Below are 12,168 nucleotides of genomic sequence, written 5' to 3'. Positions count from 1 at the left end.
AAGCAGCAACAGCTTAGAGCTGATCAAGATCTGCTAGCCAACAGATGGATTGAGGTCCTCGCGGCCGAAGAGCATGAGCTCGAACGCCCCTCCAAAAGCTACCCTAAATGCAAGCTGCTCCCCCAATTAGAGGAGGAGGTGTATGAACCTGCATCACCAGCAGACAATACGGCTGACCGACCACCTCGTGGTCGCGACAGAGAGGCCCCTAGGCCCTTCACTAGAACCGTACCCCGGCATCGATCGAAAAGCACACAGCCACAGGGGAACGCTTCGGACTTGCGAGATATATTGGAAGATAAGGCAAGACAATCAAGATCGACCTATGGATCGCGTGGGCGCCCCATGATACGTGACGACAACCGTCGCGCCGGACACAGTAAGTCCGGCCGGGCCGAACAAAATAGACAAAGCTCTTTTGAGCTCCGTCGTGATATCGCCCAGTACAGAGGCGCCGCACACCCACTATGCTTCACAGATGAAGTAATGGATCATCAAATCCCCGAAGGGTTTAAACCCGTGAACATTGAATCCTACGATGCCACAACAGACCCCGCGGTTTGGATCTAAGACTATCTCCTTCACATCCACATGGCCCGCAGTGATGATCTTCACACCATCAAATATCTCCCACTCAAGCTTAAAGGACCACCCCGACATTGGCTTAATAGCTTGCCAGCAGAGTCAATCGGGAGTTGGGAAGACCTGGAAGCCACATTCCTCGATAACTTCCAAGGCACGTATGTGCGACCACCAGACGCTGATGACCTAAGCCACATAATTCAGCAGCCAGACGAATCGGCCAGACAATTCTGGACATGGTTCTTAACCAAGAAAAACCAAATCGTCGACTGTCCGGATGCGGAGGCCCTCGCGGCCTTCAAGCATAACATCCGCGACGAGTGGCTTGCCTGGCACCTGTGACAGGAAAAGCCGAAATCCATGGCAGCTCTCACATCACTCATGACAGACGCGGGTGAGGACAGCTGGCTAGCACGCAGCAACAACCTCAGCAAAAATTCTGGCAGTCCGGATTTCAAGGACCGTAATGTTAGGTCGCGTCGCAACAAAAACAAACGCCGAATTAATGGCGATAATAGTGAAGATACGGCAGTCAATGCCGGATTCAGAGGCTCTAAACCCGGTCAGTGGAAAAAGCCATTCAAAAGAACTACTCCGGGTCCGTCCAATTTAGACCGAATACTCGACCGCTCGTGCCAGATACACGGCACCCTCGAAAAACAGCCAACCACACCAACAGGGACTGTTGGGTATTCAAGCAGGCAGGCAAGTTAATTGCCGAAAACAATGACAAGGGGCTGCATAGCGATGACGAGGAAGAGACCCGACCGCCGAACAATAGAGGACAGAAGGGTTTCCCCCCACAGGTGCGGACGGTGAACATGATATACGCAACGCACATACCCAAAAGGGAGCGGAAGCGTGCACTCAGGGATGCATACGCGATGGAGCCAGTTGCCCCGAAGTTCAATCCATGGTCCTCCTGCCCGATCACTTTTGACCGAAGGGACCACCCCACCAGCATCCGCCACAGCGGATTCGCCGCATTGGTTTTAGACCCAATCGTCGATGGATTTCACCTCACCAGAGTCCTGATGGACGGCGGCAGCAGCCTGAATCTGCTTTATCAGGATACAGTGCGCAAAATGGGCATAGACCCCTCAAGGATTAAACCTACCAAGACAACCTTTAAAGGCGTCATACCAGGTGTAGAAGCCAATTGTATAGGCTCAGTTACACTAGAAGTGGTCTTCGGATCCCCGGATAACTTCCGAAGCGAGGAGTTAATCTTTGACATAGTTCCGTTCCGCAGTGGCTATCATGCTCTGCTCGGACGTACCGCGTTTGCAAAGTTCAACGCGGTGCCGCACTATGCATACCTCAAGCTCAAGATGCCAGGCCCTTGAGGAGTCATCACGGTCAACGAAAACACTGAACGCTCTCTCCAAACGGAGGAACATACAGCGGCTCTCGCGGCAGAAGTACAGTGCAGCCTCTTAAGGCAATTCTCGAGTCCGGCCGTTAAGCGACCGGACACGGCCAAACGCGCCCGGAGTAACCTACAACAAGACCACCTGGCACGTTCCGAGCACGTGTAGCAGTGCGGCCCCAACCCCAGCCCCTGACAAATTTCAAGACAGGTCCTTCGCGTACACCACTACGCTTTGGAGATACCATAGGCATGGGGAGAGGGGCATGACCATGATAGGCCCAGAATGCGGCTCAACCACACCAGCGGCTCTCAAGTGTGTCGTCCTTCCTTTTTTTTTCCTTTTTTTACCCACAGGACTACGTTCGTCAGAGGCCCTGTCCGGCAGCAGACCTGCCAAACTCACGATGCAACAGCCAGGGAAGGAGAAAGGCTACAACGAATATCCAGGTGGTCTCCATTACGAGCATTAAATCTGTTTTACGCACCATTCCGTAGCCTACCCCTGGAGGGGGACATATTTAATAGTCCCATCCCTTGCTTATCGCACCATTTGTATCGTTCTGCATTCACAGCAGTTTTTCTTGAATAAGTAATGCAGCACCTTTTTCCTTCCAATTGCATTTATTTCTTATACATATGTTCATTTATGACATGTTGCATCCGTACATTTTGGTACGGCTAAATACACCAGGGGCTTATGTTTCCCGCATCATGGTGTGATAAGTCCGAACACTTTCACAAGTGCGGCACCCCGAACTTATAGCATTATATGCATCAGCTCCGAATCATGTCTTGGGTCAATAGTTGGGTTTGCCCGGCTCCCATGTTTTGGTACCTTACGTTCCGTTGTATCGGCTAAGGTAGCACTGGGAGAACCACTGCAATTGCGCCCCAGTTGAGCTGGGCGAGCGCCTCAGTGGAGAAAGCTAAAACTGACCGTCATGATGAGGCGAGAGCCGGTCGCTGTTTGAGAGGTTTTTTGCGAGTCCCTAAAGACTTATGCCGCTTAGAGCGAGGAGCCAGCTTTGTCCGGCCCAGGCGTGGATAGCGCCACAAATTCGGCCTTTCGAAGACTAGGGGCTTCGCCGAAATTTAAAATTATAGAATTCTATGGCTAAGTGAGAGTGTTCAAGCATTATAAGTCCGGTTGCCTTGTTCGTTGTGTTGAGCGCCTCCCTAGATGGACCCAAAAATGGGAACAAGAGTGCTCAAGTTTATCTCGAACACCCCAGCACTCGTGGCATGGGGGCTGAAGCCGACGACTTGCCATCTCTCAGATTTGATAAATAGCCGCACAGAAGGTAATATTTTAAATTAACAAGCGTTGCTTAGTGCATATGAACTAAGTTTTCAGCGCACAGGATAACAAAATGCGAGTCTACTCAAATATTACATCTTTGGAGAACTCACCCGCAATAATGCGGGCACCCTTCAGGACACTCTTATAATACATCTCGGACGTGCGATGCTCCTTGCCCTGCGGTGGCGCATCCGTCACAAGCTTCTGGGCATCCATCTTGCCCCAGTGCACCTTTGCGCGGACAAGGGCCCGACGGGCACCTTCAATACAGGCGGAATGCTTGACGACTTCAACCCACGGACACGCATCCACCAGCCGCCGCACCAGGTCGAAGTAGCTCCCAGGCATGGCCTCCTTAGGCCACAGCCGAACTATGAGGCCCTTCATGGCCTGTTCGTCCACCTTGTGGAGCTCGACCAGCTGCTTCAGCTGGTCGCTAAGGGGCACCGGATGTCCGGCCTCAGCATACTGAGACCAGAAGACCTTCTTCGTCGAGCTCCCCCCCTCGGCCCTGTAGAAAGTGGCAGCATCGAACACGCTGCAGGGCAGATCTGTGAACGCTCCTGGAGAGCTCCGAATTCGGGTAAGTGGTATGTAATTCACACTCACATGCTTACTTTGCATGAAAAACACCTTACCCGCCGCTATTTTCTTCAACGCCTCGACTTCCTGGGGGGCCTTATAGGCTTCGGCCTTAGCGGCTTTGGCACTCTCAAGAGCCGTCGCAAGATCGGACTCTTTAGTTTTCGAGTCACGATCCAAACTCTCATGTTTTTCCATGAGAGCCTGGAGCTCTTGATGTACCTCCTCCACCCGCGCCTCCTGCTTCTCTCGCTCGGTGCGTTCCGCGGCCGCATTATGTTCGGCCGCGGACACCGCCTCCTTTAGGGTCGCCACCTTGTTAGTGGCCCCTGCAATACCCACGTTATCCTTGTCATTCTTCTTTCAACCAAAATCCTTTTCTGTAAGGTACAATTTTAATAAGGTGTTACTCACCTTCCTTGTCCTCGAGATGCTTCTTGGCACGGCCGAGCTCGTTCTCGGACCGCTCGAGGCTTTGCTTCAAAGTATTGACCTCCGCAGTCAGTGCGGCAGAGGTCAGCAGCGCAGCCTGCAATCCCATATTGACATATTTTTTATGACTCCTGCGTATATCTTTTTAGATCCTCAGTCCGGCTTTTCTTTCCGAACACCGAACCGAGCATGAGGGGCTATTGTCTATGCGGTACTATTTTACATATATCAAAATTCTTACCTCAAAGCCTGTTAGAAGGCTGCTGCAGGCTTCGGTCAGCCCACTCTTGGCGAGCTGAACCTTCTGAATCACCGCACTCATAACAGTGTGGTGTTCCTCTTCGATGGAGGATGGCGCCTCCAGCAAGCTATCCGGCGCCTCCAGTTGGACGGAGGCTGCCGGTGTGACTGTCTTGCCCTTCTAGCGAAGGGGCCGCCCGCCGGACTCCGGAGCCACTATGGGTTCTGGGGCTGAGTCCGGTGCAAAGTCCGGGAGGTTGTCCTGCGACACCTCCGGGGCCTCCTCCTCCTGGTGGGTCCCTTCCCGGGATCCCACCTCGGCATTGTCCGCATCACGGGGGGTGGAGGCGGTCGGAAGAGAATCCATATCCGACGCACCTAAGGACCCTCTCGACGAAGCGGGAAGATCATCCTTGGGCGAACTGCAGGGTTGTATGCGGCATTAGAAAGACATTGTGTGGCAAAAAACAAAAACCATGAAGTTATTCGGGAGTCCGGATACTTACGATCTCGCCAGGGGCTTGGCCCTTGGAGGCCAGTCCTCGTCGTCGTCACTGGCATTGGCAGAGCAGTCCGGAGAAAGAGTTTTTCCCTTCTTGGACCCTTCGGCCTCCCTCGTCGGGTAGGCCTTCCTTTTTTTCCCTCCCCCCGCTGGGGGAGAGGCTTTCCTTTTCTCCTCCTCGCCTTTGTGGGAGGAGTCTGCCTCGGAGTCATCATCCGATAGCACCTGAAAACGGGAACTCTTCCGAGTGCCCGTGGCCTTCTTCTTGGCCTTCTTCTCCGGCACCACGTGGGGTGCCGGAGCCAGCAGCCCCATTAAGCGGGCGTCCGCTGGGTCCTCTGGTAATGGGGCCAGACAGATAGTCTGTTCGGCCTTCTCCAGCCAGCCCTGTCAAAGGAAAGGGAGTTTAGATCCCGCATAGAGTCAAACTATGGAAAACAAACGCCCCGTAAAAGGAAAAATCGCTTACCTCGTCAGCTGGACGCTGCGAGCTGAATCCGCGATCTTCGGTAGCGGATGCGGGGGCCTCGGCACCCTTAAACAGCACCTTCCAGACATCTTCGTATGTAGTATCGAAGAGCCCGCTCAAAGTCTAGTGCTGCGCCAGATCAAACTCCCACATATTGAAGCCCCGTCGTTGGCACGGGAGAATCCGCGGATGAGCATGACCTGGACTATGTTAACAAGCTTGAGCTTCTTGTCCACTAGCTTTTGGATGCAGGCTTGAAGTCCGGTCAGCTCCTCCGAATCACCCCATGTCCGGCCGCTCTCTTTCCAGGAGGTGAGCCATGTGGGGATGCCAGATCTGAATTCGGGGGCCGCTGCCCATTCAGGGTCACGCGGCTCGGTGATGTAGAACCACCCCGATTGCCACCCCTTAATGGTTTCCACGAAAGTGCCTTCAAGCCAAGTAACGTGGGACATCCTGCCCACCATGGCACCTCCGCACTCCGCTTGACTGCCCTTCACAACCTTCGGCTTGATACTGAAGGTCTTGAGCCATAAGCCGAAGTGGGGCTGGATGCAGAGGAAGGCCTCGCACACGACGATGAACGCCGAGATGTTGAGGATGAAATTTGGGGCCAGGTCATGGAAATCCAGGCCGTAGTAGAACATGAGCCCTCGGACGAAGGGATGGAGTGGGAAGCCCAGTCCACGGAGGAAATGAGGAAGAAATACTACCCTCTCATGGGGCCTGGGGGTGGGGATGAGCTCTCCCTTGTTGGGGAGCCGGTGCGCGATGTTGCTGGACAGATATCCGGCGCTGCGCAGCTTCTGGATGTGCCCCTCCGTGACGGAGGAGGCCATCCACTTGCCTCCCGCTCCGGACCTAGTTGGAGGAGGTTGAGGTGAGATGTGCGGACTAGGGCGCTGGAGCTCGAGTTCGCGGAGATGGATAAGCCAAGGAGGAAGAAGGCGCATGTATAAGGGTTGGATCTTTATCCCCTTATATGGGCGGACAAAAACATGTGTCCCCACCGGCCTAATAAAACTCGCTTATCTCCCAAGTGCCGCAATCAATGGCGCAGCTAGGTTACCCACGTCCGTATTGATGGGAATCCCGGAATAAGGGGAACACGATCTCTGCTTCGACAAGACGTGCCAAGGAAACCGCTTCGCTAAACGCGCTGAGGTGGTACAATAAAAACAATTCTAGTAAAGGCTTGGTAGTGGTGTGACGTCACGCCACCAAATACATCAGCAGATTGAACTTGTGTAATATTATCCTCTCTACGGTGGTACGTGGAATTTATTTTGCAGAGCCGGACACTGTCCTGGTGTTCACAATCTTCCATAAATTATTCGGAGGAGGAACCCGCCTTGCAATGCCGAAGACAATATGCGCGTCAGACTCGTTGTCATTGAAGCCTGGTTCAGGGGCTACTGAGGGAGTCCTGGACTAGGGGGTGTCCGGATAGCCGAACTATCATCATTGGCCGGACTCCAAGACTATGAAGATACAAGATTGAAGACTTCGTCCCGTGTCCGGATGGGACTTTCCTTGGCGTGGAAGGCAAGCTTGGCGATACGGATATGAAGATCTCCTACCATTGTAACCGACTCTGTGTAACCCTAGCCCTCTCCGGTGTCTATATAAACCGGATGGCTTTAGTCCGTAGGACGAACAACAATCATACCATAGGCTAGCTTCTAGGGTTTAGCCTCCTTGATCTCGTGGTAGATCCACTCTTGTAACACACATCATCAATATTAATCAAGCAGGACGTAGGGTTTTACCTCCATCAAGAGGGCCCGAACCTGGGTAAAAGATCGTGTCCCTTGTCTCCTGTTACCATCCGCCTAGATGCACAGTTCCGGACCCCCTACCCGAGATCCGCCGGTTTTGACACCGACAGGCGCCGTAGGAGGCATTAGGTAATAATCATGGGGGGGGGGGCAAATACGCGACCTAGATAGATGCGGGGGCGATACACGCCACTGGGTCAGGCCCGAGCGACTTGGGGATAAAGCAGCCCGAGGGGCGCCCCCAACAAGGTAACCTAAGGACATGAACAAAAGAGATACACGCCATAGGGACGGACCCACGCGGCCTGGGAATGATGCAGCCCTGGGGGCGCTCCCAGCTGAAATGGAACTTGAAAGGTGTCACCTGATACCGTTGGGGATGGAGGAATGTTGAGGTAGCGGATGAAGCGTGGTGCGAAGCCGATCCTCACGAGCACCCAGGGCCCAGAGCCTCGGGAGGCTCCAGGGGCGCAGGTGGCTCTTCAAGGACCATCTCCACCTCCGCCAGGATCACACAATGCATGACCTCCTGAGCCTCCAGAATGCTCCTCAGCAGGCACTGATGAGTGGCGACTACATTCGGCAGGTCGAGAGGCATGCGAACGTAGTTGTGGGGTGGACCCTTGCAACGTCCCACGCGCAAGGGCCAGAGGCGTTCCTGAGATGCGGCTCGGTTGAGCCCTGGTACGTCGATGCAGACGCGCAGCCCACCATCCTCGCCTGGATGGGGAGCCACGGTGGGTAAGCGGCGGCTGCCGCGCATGATTCTTGACTACTGTAGCTCCTGAGTGTTACTTGCGATGAACTCCTGAGGGTTTGGCCTTCCTTGCTTCACACCATCCCGAGGGAAACGTGCTTTGAAACATGCCTCCAAGTGGTGCCCGAGCGCCTTCCTCGTGACCTTGGCAAAGTCGGTGGCCCTCCAGGAGAGAGTCCTTGAACCTTGCCCGAGGAGGGCGCTGGGCGCGCCTTCCTATGCGACAAAGGGAGGCGCCCCTTGGACGGGCGCGGATCCTGGCGCGGCGCCCCTGGAGGTGCCTGCCTCCTGATGGTTCGGACCAGGTGATGTCTTCTTCTTCTTAGGCACTGCCTCGGGAAGGCCCCCGCTCCTGTGATATGGGTCTTCGATTGTCGCGGCCTGGAAGGCACGCTCGAGAGAACACACTGCATCCTTCTCCTCAGGGGACTGTGATGACTCCACCGCTTCCTGGCATCTTGAGGACATTGTAGCCATGGTGAGTCACTGCCATGAATTTGGCCAGGGCTGGATATCCAAGGATGGCGTTGTAGGGCAGGCGAATGTGGGCGACATCGAAGTTGATGAGCTCAGTGCGGTAGTTTTTGCGCTGTCCGAAGGTGATAGGGAGGCGGACCTACCCTATCGGGGTGGTAGAACCATCAGTGACTCCTAAGAAAGGCTTGGTTGGCTGAAGCTGATCATATGGCACTTGGAGATTGTTGAAAGTTTCGACAGACAGAACGTTGAGTCCTGCTCCACCATCGATGAGGGTCCTGGTGACCTGCACGTTGCTGATGATAGGGGAGCAGAGCATCGGGAGGACACCAGCTGTTGCTACGCACTTGAGTTGATCCATTGAACTGAACGTGATGGCACATGTGGACCACCTGAGAGGGCGCGAGGCTTTGGTTTTTGGGAGGACTGCATTCACCTCGCGAGCAAACTGCTTGAAGATGCGCTGAGAGGCTGGGGCTTGAGCTCCGCCTAGGATGCAAGCAATTGCGCGCGGCTCCTGGAAGCCCCCAGCTCCCTCGTCCTGATGCTGGTCTTCATTCCTCCCTGGTGGTGGCGGCAGCGGAGGGAGGCCTCCATTGCCTTGCAGGCGATCCTCACGAGGCTGATCCCTCCAACCCCCCCCCCCTAGCGAGGCTGGTCCTGCCAGCGGTCCTCGCGAGGCCGGTCACGCCACCCTTGGCGAGTGCCACGGTCTTCCCATCGTCCTCCACCTCTTCCTCCTCCTCGGACATAGCCCCGGTCGTTGCGCTTGGGGCGTCGGCCGATACGTTCATCTCGCACAGCCCTGAGCTCTTGGCATTCATTGGTGTTGTGGGTGTGGAGGTCGTGGTACACGTAGTACCGGCTGCCCTTGGACGACTCCGACTGATCCCTCCCTCGCTTGGTATCTGGCTCAGCTACGAGCACAACTTCTCCTTTGCGCTTCATGTCCTTGACCTTGGGATTCTTTTCTTCCGGATCAGCAGCTGGAAGCTCAAGGAGCGAGAGGCGTCCTTACTCAGCCCTGGCGCACTTGGTCGCCAAGTTGAATAGCTCCAGAGAGGTGCACAGATCCTCATGGATCGCCAGCTCTTCCTTCATCTTGATGTCTCGAACGCCATCGGAGAAGGCTGAGATGATGGCCTCCTCAGTCACCCTGGGGATCTTGAGCCGGGCGTTGTTGAAGCACTGGATGTACTTTTGCAGGGTCTCTCCTGGCTGTTGTTTGATGCGGCGCAAGTCACTCATGGCCGGGGGCCGGTCACGAGTGCCCTAGAAGTTGGCGATGAAGCGTGTGCGCATCTCGTCCCAAGAGGAGATCGTGCTGGGAGGCAGGTTGAGGAGCCATGTACGGGCGCCATCCTTGAGCGCCATGGGGAACCAGTTCGCCATGACCTTTTCGTCCCCGTTGGCCGCCTCGATGCCCAACTCGTAGAGATGGAGGAACTCCACGGGGTCAGCAGTGCCGTCGTAGCATGGAGGCAGATCTGGCTTGAACTTGCCCGGCCATGCCATGCTACGCAGCTCGGTGGTGAAGGCACGACAGCCTGCAGTGGCCACAGGGGGTCTTTGGTGATGAAGGGCTTGATCTTGGAGGTCTTCGCGTGCTGCCGCCAGGAGCAGCGCGAGGTCTTGGCATGCTGGAGCAGGAGCGCGGTCATGACGTGCCGGTGCTGGGAGCACGCGAGCAACTTCTTGAGGGCGAGCGATCTCTTCGCAGCTCTTTTCTTGTTGCCCAGGCGCCGGACGCGGCGGGTCCCGTCCAGGGGCCGCGTGCCTTGGGGCCAGGGCACCTTCTTGAGGGGGAGGCGGCTGAGGCGCCTCCGGAGCTGCGTTGCCTGCACAGGACGGAGGGCGATGCAGTGAGAGGGACGGTGCAGGGGAGCCCCCTACGGCGCTGACGAGCTCGGTGATGCGGGCAAGCCACTCGTCGTAGAGGTCGTCGACTGGGCAGTAGTGCAGGAGCTCACGTGCGAGGAGCAACGTGGCGTGCGCGTCCGCAGGAGCGCGACGAGCGTGCAACGATGAGCCCGCTGGAGTCAGCGATTGGGTAGTGGTGCGGCCTTCCCGCCGCACCGAGGGATGCCGCGACGACGCCTGCTACTCGTTCCCCGCCGGGCCGGTGGCGGCATGGGCGGCAGTTAACGGGGAATGATGGGGAGGCCCGCCGACGGGGGCCGTCTGGGCGACATGGGCCGCGAGAGCAGCCCGGCGCTCGGCACGGGCTCGACGAGCGTCAGACATGTATGCGACGGACGGCGAAACGCAAGACGGCGGAAGACGCGATTCCAGTGCACCCCTACCTGGTGCGCCAAATGTTGGATTGTGGGTTCCGGCAGACCCTTGAGGTTCGAACTCTGGGGTGCGCGCGAAGATCTCTCCTCTATCAACTCGCGTCTCGTCGCCTCACCGAAGGATCTAGGCTACACGATGAACGACACAAGAGACGCAAGGTTTATACTAGTTCAGGCCACCGTTGTGGTGTAATACCCTACTCTAGTTTGTGGTGTGGTGGATTGCCTCTGGGGCTGATGAGGAACAGTACAAGGGAAGAACAGCCTCGCGAGGGATGTTCTTGTGGTGGTGTTGTCCCTTTGGAGGGGTCGATTCGAGATGCCTCTATACTATGGTGGCTAGTCCTATATATAGAGTAAGAGGCCCTGGTCCTCTTCCCAAATATTGAGCAGGAAGGGCGCCAACAATTGGCCATTTTGAAGGGGAACATCTAGTACACTTATCCTGACTAAAGTTGGTCCTCGCCTGCCAAAGACTCTGACAATGACACCGTCCTGGCTCCACGGTGACCTCCGTCCTGCCGTTCTGCTGGTCTTGGTCTTGTTGCACCGAAAAGGTAGCCTTTGCCTGATGCCTTGGCCTGTGCTTGCTCCCTTTGCACCAAAGGGGAAACAAGGACACTGCGCAGGCCGGCGCCCGCCTGGCCTCGATTGTCATGGCTTGCGTCATGGGCACCTCACAAGGTACCCCTGCCTTGATCTCTCCGCCTCCTCGCGAGCCAACGTGACGAGGCTAGCCCTGAGGACGCTTCCTGTCGTTTGCCCCGCGAGGCTTGGCCCCTCGTGAGGGTCTTAGCTTGAGTTGACGAAGATGGGTCGTACTGGGCCATTGCTTGAGCCACGCCGCAGGCCGCAGGCAGGCAAGTCTGGGGACCCCCATTCCCAGAACGCCGACACAATCTCAAAAATATCTGCTCGCCCTTATCCAAATTTTCAGTAACCCCGCCTTGTTACTCCCGCCTAGTAAAATTTTTAGTTGCCGCGGTATTTCCTCAAACACCACCTTAACCCCCCCCCACACACACACACCACACACTCCACAAAACGTGTGCTCACCGACACACACCACCCCCGTAACCATTGGTAGGTAGCCGCCATCGCCGCCACCTCCATCCTCAACCTCTGCCTTTGTGCCGGGGAGCTCAAGGAGCCAATGGCCCAAGAGAGGTTTATCGTGACCACTTTGCCCGATGCAGGCGAGGTGGCCGCCGAGGTGTCCCCATCGTCCTCTGCGGGCTCTTTATCGATCCACCATCGCCGGTCTCCCGATCCACCAGACACCGCGCCCCTACGCCAGTTCGAGGACTTCCCCGTCCTCCCTCGGACCCAGCAGCCGACGAGGTCCTACCTCGGGGTCCGGCAGTGGTAGTGGGGGACGTGGGT

The sequence above is a fragment of the Triticum aestivum genome, chromosome 5B (assembly GCF_018294505.1).
Source record: "Triticum aestivum cultivar Chinese Spring chromosome 5B, IWGSC CS RefSeq v2.1, whole genome shotgun sequence".
NCBI lineage: Eukaryota > Viridiplantae > Streptophyta > Magnoliopsida > Poales > Poaceae > Triticum > Triticum aestivum.
The sequence above is the reverse complement of the archived record's forward strand: the minus strand, read 5'-3'. Positions refer to the sequence as shown.